Raw genomic sequence first — 14,556 nt, 5'->3', positions numbered from 1 at the left:
TACATATCCACCTTCAAACCAAATGCCTCCAATGAAGGCAAAGAGAAGATCATTTAATTGTCAAGCAGTTTTAGTTATCCAAAAATATCTTGGTTATGTTGAATCAAAATGAGCCCCCTTTGAACTCCAATTTGTTGTATCTATTTCTGTCACCTGGAGCAATAGCTCATAAGATACTTAAAGATATCCTTTATGTTCCTGTGTGCTCTCCAGGATAAAGGTGTTTAGGCTTAATCACAAGAATCACAGTTGGAAAGTTTTAGAGGCAATCTAACCCCCCCCTACGCTTAAAGCATGAACTATACATACAACATTCCTGAGGAGTGTTATTCCAGCTTCTGGTGAATGATTTCCAAAGACAGGGAATTCACTGCCTCTCAGAATAGCCCATTCAATTTTTTGACAGCTCTACTTATTAGGAAGTGTTCTTTTATTGTGAGTTAAAATCTGCCTCCCTGTAGTTTATATCTTTTTCTCTTAGTTCTGAAATTCAGGATTAAGCAGAACAAGTTTAAATCTTAAGAATTTTTAAAAAATCTCTAATAGGTATGTCCCACACAAGCCTTCTCATGTCTGGGCTAAATGCCCCAATTCCTTCAAAGAATCATAATATGTCAAAGTTTTGATTCCTTTCATTATTCTTGTTTTCCCAGTATACGCTCTAGATTGTTAATAACCCTTCTAACATGTGACACATAGATCTGGACATTGTATTTAATCTGATCAGTACAGAGCACAATGGTTCTAATACCTCCATAATTTAGGACACCATGCCTCAGTTAATGCAGCTCCATGTCTTTTTCACATGAACATTCTTTAATTTTGTCTATTTTTAAATTCAAGTTAGAGGGGAAGACATATTTTGCATAAAAGATACTCAACTTAATTTTGGGAAGGTTGAGTTTGAGAAACAAGACTATAAACTGGTAAGTATGTCCAGCAGGTTGATAAAATATGGGACATGATTGCTGGAGAAGAATTAGGATTGGAATGATCACTTTTGATTAAAGGGATGCCCATCAGTTGGGGAATGGCTCAACAAGTTGTGATATACAAATGTAATAGAATACTATTGTTCCTAAGAAATTATGAGCAGGCAGAGTACAGAAAAACCTGGAAAGACTTACATGAACTGATGCTGAGTGAAATGAGCAGAACCAGGATTGTACATGAGAACAAAAACATTGTGTGATGACCAACTTTGATAGACTTAGCTCTTCTCAGCAATGCAGTGCTCTAAGACAACGCTGAAAGACTCATGATGGAAAATGCTCTCCACATCCCAAGAAAGAACTATGGAGTCTGAATGTAGGTCAAAGGATACTATTTTCTCTTTCTCTTTTTTTCTTTCATGTTTTTTTTCCCTTTTGTTCTGATTCTCCTTTCACAAATGACTAATGCGGAAATATGTTTAGTATTATTGTATGTGTATAGACTATATTAGATTGCATGCTTTCTTGAAGAGGGGGAGTGGAGGGAGGGAGAAACGTTTAGAACTAAAGATCTTATAAAAGTAAATGTTGAAAACTAAAAAATGAATAAATAAATTTAAAAATACATTTTCAGTTTTGTGCTATAAAAAAGAATGCTTAATTTTGGAGGATTTTTTTTTTGCTATGGAAATTATACTCTAAGTGATTGTATTAATAAATTATCCAAGATACAGTTCATACAGAAAAGAAGAATATCACATACAGAGTTTTGGATGTACCACAGGATAGGAAGCCAGTGAAAGGGAAAAATATGGAGCCTATCAAGAGATAGGTCAAGAAACAGCAGCAACTTAGCTGAAGCAGTGGATAGAGCACTTGGCCTGAAGTCAAGAAAATTCATCTATCTGAGTTCACATCCGGCCTCAGACACTTACTAGCTGTGTGACGCTGGGTAAGTCACTTAACTCTGCCTCAGTTTCCTAATCTGAAGAAGGAAATGGCAAACTTCTCCAGTTTCTCTGTCAAGCAACCACCAAACAGGTTCACAAAGAGTCAGACATGACTGAAATGACTGAACAGCAACAAAAAAAATGGATAAGAGAATTTGTAATTAAGCTATTATGGAAATCAAGGCATGAAATTAACAATGCATAGGAGATGATCAATGAGATAAAAAGTAAGGTAAAAAATAATGGTGACAGTCAAAGCAATTTGAAAATAAGATGACTGGATCACAAGGGTAATGGTGGTTTCTGAGTTATTTATTATCTTCTCGGTAATGCCTATGCCAGAGATTGGATCCTGAAAATCAGCAATAATAGAATCCTAACAGTCATTATGATTACAAGGTATTAAAAATGGTCTACATGGATATCGAGGGCAGCTAAGTGTCTCATTAGAGTGAGTGCCAGCCTGACGTCAGGAAGACTCTTACTAGCTGTGTGAGCCTGGGCAAGTCACTTAATCCTGTTTGTCTCAGTTTCCTCATCTGTCAAATGATCTGGAGAAAGGATGTTTCTGGGGATGTGTTGGAGGAGCAGGGACCAGTGAGTTTTGTAGTGTCAGGGGAAGGAATGTCGACCTGGATAATCAAAGATTTTCTTTGATTATAGTGAATGAAGTCATCACGACAAGAAAGTGCTTTGAAAGCAAAGGTCTGAAAGGCCAATGAACATGGAAGAGTACTTCAAACACGGAACTGGCAGCAGGCTGTATTCTGGCCAATGGTGTGCTAACGTCAACAAAGCAGAACTGAGGTAGCTCAAAAAGAAATTTGAGATGTGCCACTTTAGAGGCATCTCCCTCTCAAATTGTCATAGAGACTGTGCCAGTCCTGTGGTAGAGACTTCTGAGCACATGTTAGTCTGATTAGCCACAGCGAGACACACTGTGCATTGACCTTGACATTGTGATGTCATTTTGGCTCTCTTCAAGCATGAAGGACAAACAGCAACAACAAGAACAGCCTCAGCACCAAGTGGTGACACTTTCTGGCCAATCTAATGCACAAGCAGCAGACAACCTTGTCATAAAGCATAGAGGTTTTATGCTCTAAATACAGAGGAAGTCACTCACACTGAAGAAATAATATTTTTTAAAGTATTGCAGTATAGTATCACTAAAAGAATCAATCAGATCCTATTCACTGATATCGTCTACAAATTTGTCATTCTCCACATATTAATTCTTTCCTAAATCAAAAGCTTTAATGAGAAGATATGCTAATGACACTTAACCCCTCGAGGGATTAAGGTTTGTTTCCCACAATTCTCAAGTCCCTAGAAATATATTCCTAGTTTCTTTATACTAACCCATTTGCTGCCCGATTTTTGGGGAAAAGTGGGCAGCCATCAGTAAGTTAGGTGAATTTGGACAAACCAAATTATCTGTTATGTCTTGCATACATATACTGACAAGAATGTGTAGCTTTTAATTGACCTTAATGGATCAGTATATGCAAAATGAAATAACATGCTTTAAATAGATTTTAGTAGAAACAATATATTCTGCAATGTGCATATATGTATGTATGTATATACATACACACGTGTATATGCATATATAGGTTTAATATGTAGATATGTCTTTCTTGAATGGGGGGAATTAGAACTACTTGAATGAAAGGTGCATTGCTGTTTTATTTACTAAAGTTTGACTTGAAGGTTTTAAATACAATTTTAAGGGTACAGAAATAGAAATAGCATAAAATATCTAAGGGCTTTTTACAGTTAGTAGACACAGGAACACATGCCAACAAACATTTTTACGAAGGTGTAGACAGTCTCTGGGGGAAGAAGGGAGTCAGGAGAACAATAACATGGAAGGGAATGGAACTGAATATTTTCAATAAAATATAAACAAATGTTTTTAGAAATTTAGCATTTCATATAGTCATAGCAAGTCTCTGGGGATGATTTGATAAACACCTAACAGATGATAGGATGTATTTGGATATATAAAGTCCACTGAGATATGGATATTTTAACATTCTGCGCATTGTTTCTCCTACACTGGCTATACCCAAATGATTTCAATAGCAGGTCAATTCAAATTCACAGTGAAAAAATCAGTCACAGGAGCTTTTGTCAATCATGGAGGCAGAGTGCTTGATGAAGTGATTTGGTGAATTTTCATGTTCATTTGTTTACTGTTATAATGTCATTTAGAAAACCCATTAATTCCTCCTAGTAGATACCATGATATACTTGAGTTAATTTTTAGCTCTTTTATTTCTTTAAAAATTTCTAACAGTGTAAAAAATTGCATATTTAAGTTAACCTTGGTTTAAGATCCTAAATAAGAGTGAATTCCAGGGGTAGGAATAATGCTATTTTATTAGTTTAAAGGTGAGAAATTCTTATGGTATTTTTTTTTTCTAACCCTACTGATGTGTGTCCTATTGAGCTTTCAAACTCCCTCTGGCTCCTGATATTAGTAGTATTTCTTGGCACTAGCACAGGACAATGTATAGTAAGTTCCAGACCATATACTCGTGCACATTTGTATTTCTGGAAGAAGCCTCTGATGTCTCTTCAGGATAATAATATATTAGACCATTAAGAGAGTGTTAAGAGGCTTAAAAAAAAAAAGAAAAGTAAAAGGAGCATGATAATTGAAATACTATGATATGAAGCCATCTCACTGTGTGTGTATGATGTGGATATCATAGCTTGATCCTCAATAAATTGCACACTAATATCTTCTGATCTAATTTATGTTAATATCAAGCTCTGTTTAGAGTTATTATTAACAATATTTGCTTAGGTCGATTTTTAGTTCATCACTTGTTTCTGTGTGAATAATTATTTAGCCATCTATCTTTCCTGACTTGTAAGTCTATGACATCCTGCTCAGAATTAAGAAACCCTGGATAAGCAGTGCTTCTGTCTCTTACTCTCTGTCTCCCCGTCTCTGTCGCTCTCTCCCCCCCCTCCACCTCCCCACATATACATGTAAGCATATGCATATGTACATGTAGATGTATATACACACAAACATAGATACAGTTACATAGTATGATTTAGAAAGGGGTCCTTTTTTCATATCATATGCTTATGCACATGTTAGGGGCTGAGTTAGAGCTCACCCCTGCCCTCCTCGGACCTCCAGACCCAGGGGCCTGCTGAGATAAACTCAGGGCTCTGAGTTATGGGTGGAGCCAGGAGGAGGGGTCTCACCTTTGTTGCCTCCCTAGCAATTCCAGGTCTTTGCCAGGACCTGCTTGAGCACTTGGAACTTCCGGATCTCTGTCTGGGCTTGCTAGAGCACATAGAACTTCCAGTTCTTTGCCTGGACTGCCTGCCCGCAGGGAGCTTCGGGTTAGTGCAGGAAGAGAAGGGGAGGAGAGTAGGTGGAGTCAGGGCAGTCCTAGTACCCAGGTTCTTTGATTTTTACCTGTCCTTCACCCATGTAACCAAAGAATATACCTACGTCACTAAAGATATAAAAGTGCTGCTTGCTGAAATAATAATTCACCATTCTTCGGCTCCCGCCCCATTCATTGTCCATGAGATCAGGTCCTTTGCTAGGCAAAGGCCTGGGGCTTGGGGGGAACTCCGAGTATAGTTGCGAGGCTTCAGGAGCCCGTAACGTGCACATGTAGATTTAAATACATCTATTATATGTGTGTTTATACACACATATATATGTATGTGTATTTATGTGTGTATGTATGTGTTTTTTTAGCAGTCTGATGCAGTCTACCGACTACAGAATAATGCTAGTGAATAAATCAAATCAAATCAATAAGAATAAAGAAGTCAATTTGAGTATAAAATATTCAAATCTAACATTGAAATATATATAAAAACAAATTCATAGACCCCAGGTTAATAAGTTCATAGATCCACAAGAGAATGTTTATTACCCATTTTGTATGAAAAGTTTTATTTTTTTGGTATTTTTATAACAGAAACTAAATATTTGTTCAATATAAAATATTTAAGTATAAATCAATTTAACAAAATTAATAAAATAGAATATCCCTGCATATGCATTTATAGATTTATTTATATATAGCTATCTAGATTTTAGATAGATATAAATTCAGTTTTCCTTAACTAATTTTTTCTTGATTAATTTATAACTTTTAATATCATCTTTCCATTCTTTTAAACTCAACCCAGTTATCTTTTCTCATTAAGCACACATACATTTAACTTGTTTCCAGAATTATCAGTGACTATCTTTGTTTTACTTATGGACTTCCATCTCCTCGCATTTCTTTTTTTTTTTCTCAGCCAAGGAAAAAGACAAAGTTTATTAAGGAATCGCCATATTGGGTTGTCTTAAGGAATCCCACCCTTTGTGACACCTGTTTTCACAAGTGGGCCAGATTCAATCTAAACTGAGCTAAATTGAATCTGAGCACCTTCATGGAGGCAAGATGGAGAGTATATACACAAAGATGTGGGAGGGATCGAGGGGTGGTCTGGGGTGACTAGAGGAGGGTTTTAGCGAGGGTCTTGAGGAGGGAGTCTAAGAAGGAGCTTGATGGGACCTGGATGAGGTCAGACTCCTGGGACTAGGATGAGGTCAGACTCCAGGAACCAAGAGAATAGGATTAAGGGTGGAAAGTACCTGAAGGCATGGATATTGATAGTAACAAGCAAGTAGCTGGACAATAAAGGGTTATATAAGGTAAGGTTATAGCCTCAGGCCAAGACCAGATCAAGTGGGAATATTCAAGGGGAGTTCAAGGGGGTTCCCAGAGACTGTACTCCAGGTTCAAGGGGCATCTCCTCTCCTTTCTAGCATATTATCTATCTACTCATATGCTCTTGTCTTTATTTTTTTTTTCTTTTGCCTAACCTTGAAATTCTAACATAATTCTTCAACACTTCAAAGAGCAACAAAAAGTAAGAAAAGAAAAAAAAAAACAGGAAATTTACATAATTTTATCTTATGCTGCAGTGTCCAGAATGACAATTCAAGCAAAACCCTAATGTGCCCCTCAATTTTCAAGAATTTAAGACGAAATGAGATACACGTAGGTGTTTTCCTTCCTGGCACTGCATTCAATATTCGATAATGTTATTAAAATTCTTCTATGTCAAATAAAGACATCCTTATTCAGAAATAGTTTTGTCGCCTCTTAAAAATGAACATATTCAATGGCTAACTCTTGTCATAATGTCCCATTTTCCCCCCTTGGGAAATATTTGTTAAATAACTACTTTTCCATCAGATGTGAGCAACAATAAAAAGCTTTTAGAATAGCAAAATACTTTGTATTGTGCAATGGATGCTTTTATAATTCTTTACATTTCAATCAAATTTAAGAATTGAAAAGGCAGGAGTAATTATTCTGAAAGGTTTTTTATAATCTTTTTCCAATTTCATATTTAATATTTTGTCAGTATAGATTATGTGTTATCCCAACCACAAGCAAACTGGGGAGGGGCAGTTTTCCCATATCAATTCCATGTAGCTAAGAACAAATTGAAATCCACTGAAATTCTGGATTTGGTAGCTTGCTGAATATACAGGTATTTGTATGAAGTTTCATTTCTTGACAAAATGTGTCATTTTCCCCCAATCTATATTATCAATTCAAAGCTAGACTTTTTTTTCTGTCACAAGACAATTGATTCTATTCAAGGCCATTCAGATAAAGCTTTATCAAATAGTATTTCTTTTGTTACATAAATTCCTTTTGCCCCAGAATTATTATTCTTCCATGTAGGTAAATGGAGAGGGTTTAATGAAAAATTCCTCTTCTTATGAAGAATACTTAACATATTACTATTCTAAAAAGTTAATTATTTGGATGTGACTTAATAGTCATCTAATCTGGTAATTTTGGATTATTTGTTCTCATAGAATAATTGTTGAATGATTCTATAGGTCTCTTATTTGTTAGGGTACATTTTCTACTATTCATCATTTCCTGATTAAACCAAGAGATGAGACAGTCAAAGAACCAGGAATTTTTCAGCAGCTACTATGTGCCAGACACTGTCTAGGTGCCAGGTATAAAACAGAAAAAAAAAATTCCTGCTTTCAAGAAACTTAAATTCTGTCATAAGAAAGAGCAAGACTTTCTTGCCAGCAGGAGGTGTGAAGGGTTGGGGGTGGTGGGAAATTGCAGGGGGAGGGGGAGCTGGCTAAGTACTGACAGCTGGCAGGATAAATAAAGGCCTTGGGTAGAATGTGGCCCTTGAGATGACCTTTGAAAGAAACCTGGAATTCTAAGGGGCAGAAGTGAGGCCAGAGTTGTTTTAATATCCCCTGGCTTCAACACTTTACCTATTATTAGACAATTTTTTCCCATTACTTTATGCAATATTTTTAATAAAGTGCATACAATGATAAGGTAAAGAAAAAAAGAATCAAAAATGTAATGATGATTAAGGAGTGAGGACACAATTCAGTTTATCGACCACTTACTAAATTGAATGGTGGTATAAAAATAAAAATTAAAAAGCTTCTGCTCTCAAAGAGCTTACTTTCCAAAGGCGACAAAGCATGGATACAGGGGTATCAGTTAGGGTGGTTTGCACTGGTTTGGAGGGAAGAAATCACACAAAAAGATTTCTAGGAAAGTTTGAGATCAAAGAAAGATCTAACATTGTATACTTCAGGACATTTAAAGAACTTTTTTTAAGGTGTTTGTACTTTCACCATGGTGTCAAATTATCCAAGTAGACAATATATACATATATACATACATATACACACATATAAATATATAAACAATATATACATATACACACACATAAATACACCAACTCATATATATAAGCATATATATGAACATAAATGTATAAATATATAAATAGATATATTCTGATTTATGAAGGGTTTTTTTTTTATTTTTAAGAACAGTTTCGTTGCTATTGGAATATTGTAGCTTCTTAAAAGTTAGTTTGGAAGTCGAAGAGGTAACAGTGGTTTAAAATACTCCATGTGCCCCAAATGCATTTTTATAAGAGTGAGACAAAAAGAATGATGATTTATAAAATCAGAGTTAACCTCGTTTCAAAAATGAGAAATCCCCCATAGTCTCATTGCCCATTACAATGCTTCATAATTATATTCATAACAGTTAAACTTTATTTTAGTTTAAATTAGGATTTCTAAGGCCCACTTCTATAAAGAAAATTGGAGAGTTTCAAGAATAGTTGTAGGTCAATAAAACATAAATTCCAAAATCATTTTGCCTAATCATTAGCCTATGGAAGGAACACTTTCCCTAGATTCAGGAGAACTCACATGTGGTTCTGACATGGCCACTGCCTAGGTGACCCAAGATAAGGCAAATCACCTAGAGAGCCTTCATATTCCTCATAAAACAAGGTTGTTGGACTAACCTATCTCTCATTTCTATCTATATCAAAATTTCATAGCAATTGTTGGGATAATGAAATAATACCTGTCAATACAATACAGTGATAATAGAGTAGAAATTGCAGTGGCTAAGCAATCAGAGGGCCTCCATTTGAATTCTAGATCATTAGCTACGTGACCTTAGGCAAGCCATTTAACCTCTGGATCTCTGTTTTCTCATCTGTAAAATGAGAGAGTTGAACTAGATAATCACTAGGCTTCTTTTGTCTCTAAATGTATTATCCCATGAACTCTGTTGAGCTAGACACATACGGAAAAAAAAAAAACATGCCCAGAGGCTGTAGATTGGCAGGAAGTTACCTCCAAATGCACTGAAACATAATTTCTCTTTCTATGACATATATCTGAATTTCTGAGAATCTAGAATTTATAAGAATCATGTGAATAGTAAGTATGGTAAAAATCAAAATGACACCCTTAATGTGGTGAAGTTTGTATCTTATGCTACATGTAAATAGCTACTAATATCAATAATATAATGTACCAACTTTCTCTATATGACTGTCACAACCATCTTACTAAGTCATATAGAAAATTAACAGGTCATTAAATCATTGAGTAATAGAATATTCCTTCATATAATATGTATGAAGAAGTGACAGAAATGTCACTGGATTTGGAGTCTGAAGAACTAAATTCAAATCCCACCTCTCTCTCTCTCTCTCTCTCTCTCTCTCTCTCTCTCTCTCTCTGTCCCTCTCTCTCTCTCTCTGTCATTGATCAGGAATTTTAGCAAGTCATTTTGGCCTTACTTTCCTTATTTATTAAACATTATGGATATACTAATCAAGCATGTGAGCTGCCCATTGGTCATGCTTCACTCTCACTAAGTGAACAGCCTGCCTTCTTTTTGGCTAAGACTTTGCTTTGATGTTTTATTTTACACCATTTATTCCTCATAGTTCTGTATTTCTAAGGAATGGCAGCCTTGCTTGCAGCCGCTGTGTCCTTCTCTTTTGCTCTTTGAGTGACCTTCAATTTTAATTCTTCAGAGATTGTGGTTTTCCATGACTTGCAGCCATATAATATCACTGGTAGAATATTTATATTAAAAATATAACCTTATTTTTTTTCAGAGATAGGCTTGGTAGCACTAAAAATAAAGAACAAAAACCCCACAAACTTTGCAATTTTTCAAAAACAGCAACTTTCTTCTCTGGTGGGGACTTTGAAGTCCGACTCACTGTCCTTTTGTTATAACTGTCTTATGTATATTTATGCACATATACATATGTATTGCACATATACATGTGTGCATGCATAGATAGATGCATGTGTACATGTGTATGTCATGCGTTTATGGGTATGGATTTGGATATGTTCTCACATACTGATAGGCATTTTTTGTTCTCTTTTTCTTTGATAATTACAAATTCTGATTTTTTCCCCATGTTTTTGTTATCATTTCTTCCTTCTGTCACCTTGGGAACTGATCTCTAAATTCCCTTAAAATTGGACCATCTCCTGTATGAACTTCCTCTGCATACATACTTGGTCTAGCCCATCTGCTTTTCTCATCATTGTTGGTTTGTTTGCCAGTCTATCAGGAAATCATGGCAGTTTTTTTAAGGTAATGTTTTGCAACAGATTGAAGGTTGAGATCATTGAAAGCACTATGAAATTTCCTCAAAGTCATATAGATTTATCTCTTCCTTTTCAATTCTGAGCCAATCTCATTGGACATCCACAACTTGTTTCCAAGAAATGTATGTACTGAGTACATGGATTATCAATTTAATCTCACTTCTTAATGCATGTCTTCTAGATATTTATTTTTTAAGTTTTATTAAAGTTTTTTTAATATTATAGAGTTACAGATTACCCCCATTCAGTGAGAGGTATCTTGTAGCAAAATAAAAATATTTTAAGTAAAACTAAATATACAGTGATCTCATCTCTAAAAGTGCATGCAATATTCCACATCTCTAGCACTCCTTTTCTATCTATATATTTTTTAATTAACAGATAACTATTTTTCTCTCTATCAGTACTTCCCTATTGGAAAAAGAGAAAATAACATTTCCTGTAACAAATATGAAAAATATAAAATAAATCCACAAAAATCATGAGCATTTCTATATGATGCCAATAAAAACTAGCAAGAAGAAATAGAGAAATTTCATTTAAAATTATTGCAAAAGGCATAAAATACTTGAGAGTTTACCTTCAAAGATACACACAAGTATCGTATAAATACAACTCTAAACACCTCTTTACAGAAATAAAGGCAGACCTAAAAAATTTGAAAAAATTGCTCATGAGTAGTATGAGCCAATCCTTGTAATCTGCAAAAGACAAATGAACGTTCTGAGTGTGATTTTATTGTTTTGTTTTGCAGGGAGGAACTCAGGGCAATTGGGGTTAAGTGACTTGTCCGAGATCACACAGCTAGTGTGTCAAGTGTCTGAGGCCAGATTTGAACTCAGGTCCTCCTGACTCCAGGGCCAGGGCTCTACTCACTGTGCCACCTAGCTGCCCTGTTATTGTGATTTTAAAAGCCAAAAGAACAACTTATGAGATACTTGGATAGGCAGCATTTCTGGTGAAAATATCAGGAGGTTTTAAGTCGACTGCTAGCTCAACCTGAGCCAGTGGTGGTATGAGGCATCCCCCAAAACTAATGTATTCTCAGCCTGTTGTGGAAGCATTATTTCTAACATGAGGGTAATAGTATTTCTGCTACATTTTGCCCTGGTCATATTAAATTAGAACTACTGTTTCAAGTTCAGGCCACCATATTTTAGGAATGGTATTGACAGGAGAGGGCATAGCTATAATAAAACAATCAAATGTAGGAAAGTGGTTGAAAAAACATTCTTTACACTTAAGGACATTGAGTAAGCCTGGACAAGAAAAGAGTGGGTGACAGGGCACATGTTTATTATCTTCAAGTATTTGAAGGGCTAGTAGGTAGAACAAGTCATTCAGTCAGTCAATAATTATGTATTAAGCACCTACTATTTGCCAGGCATTGTGTTGCTTGCTGGTTAAAGGCATAACACTGTTCTTGGCGTAAAGGAGCTCACAATCTAACTGGGAAGACAATATACAAATGCCTACATACAAACTACATACATGGCAAAAAAGGAAATAGTCAACAGAGGGAAGGCATTAGAATTGAGAGATACTGGGAAAAGTTCCTTTAGAAGGAAGGATTTTGGCTGAAATTTGAAGAAATTGAGGGAAACTGGGAGGTTAAACAAGAAGGGAGAGCATTTTTGGCATGAGGGACAAATGGTTAAAATTCCTAAAGTCAGGAGAGGGAATATCTTGTTTGAGAAACAGCAAGGAGACGTTGTTGCTGGATCAAGTGGAGAGGTGAAGGAGGTTTAAGAAGGAAAAAAGATTCTGCTTGACCCCAGGGACAAAACTAAGTGTTAGACTTTCAAGAAGGAAGATTTCACCTTAATAAAAAGAAAATATTTCTTCAAAATTAGAACCTTTTAAGAGTAGATTGAGAGGCTTCAGGAAATAGCAAATTTCCAAATACTGAAGGCCTTTAATGAATAAATGAAAAAGCAAGTACTAAGTCTTTACTATATTCCACGCAATGGGCTAAGTTCTCAGAATTCATATAGGAAAACAGTCCCGGCTTTCAGGAGTTATTTATTCTAATGGGGAAGACAGCAGAAATAGCACATAAAGGGAAGTAGTGACTAGATTGGTACATTTTGGCTTGGAAATTTAGAGGTGAAGTCCATATAAGCTCTAAGGATACTTATCCTAACTCCAACTTTTACTGATGAGTCAGGCTACTGAGAATTTGACCTTATCTCCCAAAAAAGGATTTTAGGATTAGAGGAGTGTAAAATACAGTCTAATGCTATCAGCTTGAGCTACCACCAGCTTCCTTCTAAGACTGTCAGTTGAAAACTAATTTAGTTAGCCAGCCTTAAGTAGCTTTTAGAAAAGATACTTATCATAGCTGCATAAGAACAATAGTTAATACCCCCAATGTCTTTGTCATGTTATTCTATAGGTATATAGAGACATACATCATGGGAAAATGAGCTCAAGCTTAGAGAGAACATGTTAACTTGTATTCACAACTTCTGGTCACTGGAATTCCTTTTCTCCCACTTGCATGGTGCTCTAGAATTTCTTGTTAGGCATGGTATTTTTTCTTTGCTGGGCTTCTTGTTCATCTGTGATACGTCCAGTTTGTCCTTGATTCCTAAAACAGATGCCTCCACCATTTACTGCTCTCCTATTAGGATGCTAAAGGGAAGATGGAGAGTCTAAAATCCCTGGACCCTTGGAAACCCACAGGATCTTCCTCTGATTAAAGGGCTGAGCTAGGGCAGAGAGAGGGGAGGAGGGGCAGCTAGGTGGTTCAGTGAATAGAGTACCAGAGTCAGGAGGACCTGAGTTCAAATCTGGCCTTAGACACTTAATACACTTACTAGCTGTGTGACCTTGGGGAAGTCACTTAACCCCAATTGCCCTGCCTTCCCCCCTAAAAAATAAATAAATAAAAAGAGATATCCCTCCAGGATCTTCCTTCTCAAGGAAGTCTGGAAAGTGATACTTGCTCCAATTTCTGGAGATCATTTCTTTCTCAAATTGATTTTAAACATAATAGATGATTTTTGGAGTATTCCTGATTTGAATTGGGTATCCTAAGAGATTATCAGGTTCTCAAATGGCATCATTATTGCACCAGGCTCTTTCAGCATTTGGTCTAAGTGATTGAATGTTTGACTGAGTCTTGTTCCTACCTGGCTAAGGGAAGAACTATCCAGGCTACATTAGGTTGGGGTAGTTCCAGAAGTGTGATTGTTAAATTCTCAGTGTGAGCATCTAGCACAAAAATGGGCAAATGCTACCAATTAGGGCTTGATTTATTGTCTAGACTTAAGAAAGGATTGGAGAAAATGTTAATAATACAGCATAAATGTGTCCTATATACGTTCTCCCCCCACTCCTGAGAAACCAGTTAAACATTTTCCTGTACAGGAAAAGGTGGTTTTAACCCACCCTTATACTGGGATGGTGAATATGAATGGAATGTATATGTATATGTATATCTGTATGTATATGTGTGTATGCATGTATGTGTGTATATGTATGTGTATACATGTGTGTATACATGCATGCATGTATACATATGTATTGTGTATATATGTATGTATACATACACACACATACAACACCTTTTGGAGTTGCAATGGCAGTACTGATTATAGTTTCAGAACTGGAATGGAGGAGGGGAAAGTGAAAGTGTGTGTGTGTGTGTGATAGCAAGACAGCTAATAAGAAGACGACTGGGAAGCAA

This window comes from Trichosurus vulpecula, chromosome 4 (assembly GCF_011100635.1).
Source record: "Trichosurus vulpecula isolate mTriVul1 chromosome 4, mTriVul1.pri, whole genome shotgun sequence".
Lineage (NCBI taxonomy): Eukaryota > Metazoa > Chordata > Mammalia > Diprotodontia > Phalangeridae > Trichosurus > Trichosurus vulpecula.
The sequence above is the reverse complement of the archived record's forward strand: the minus strand, read 5'-3'. Positions refer to the sequence as shown.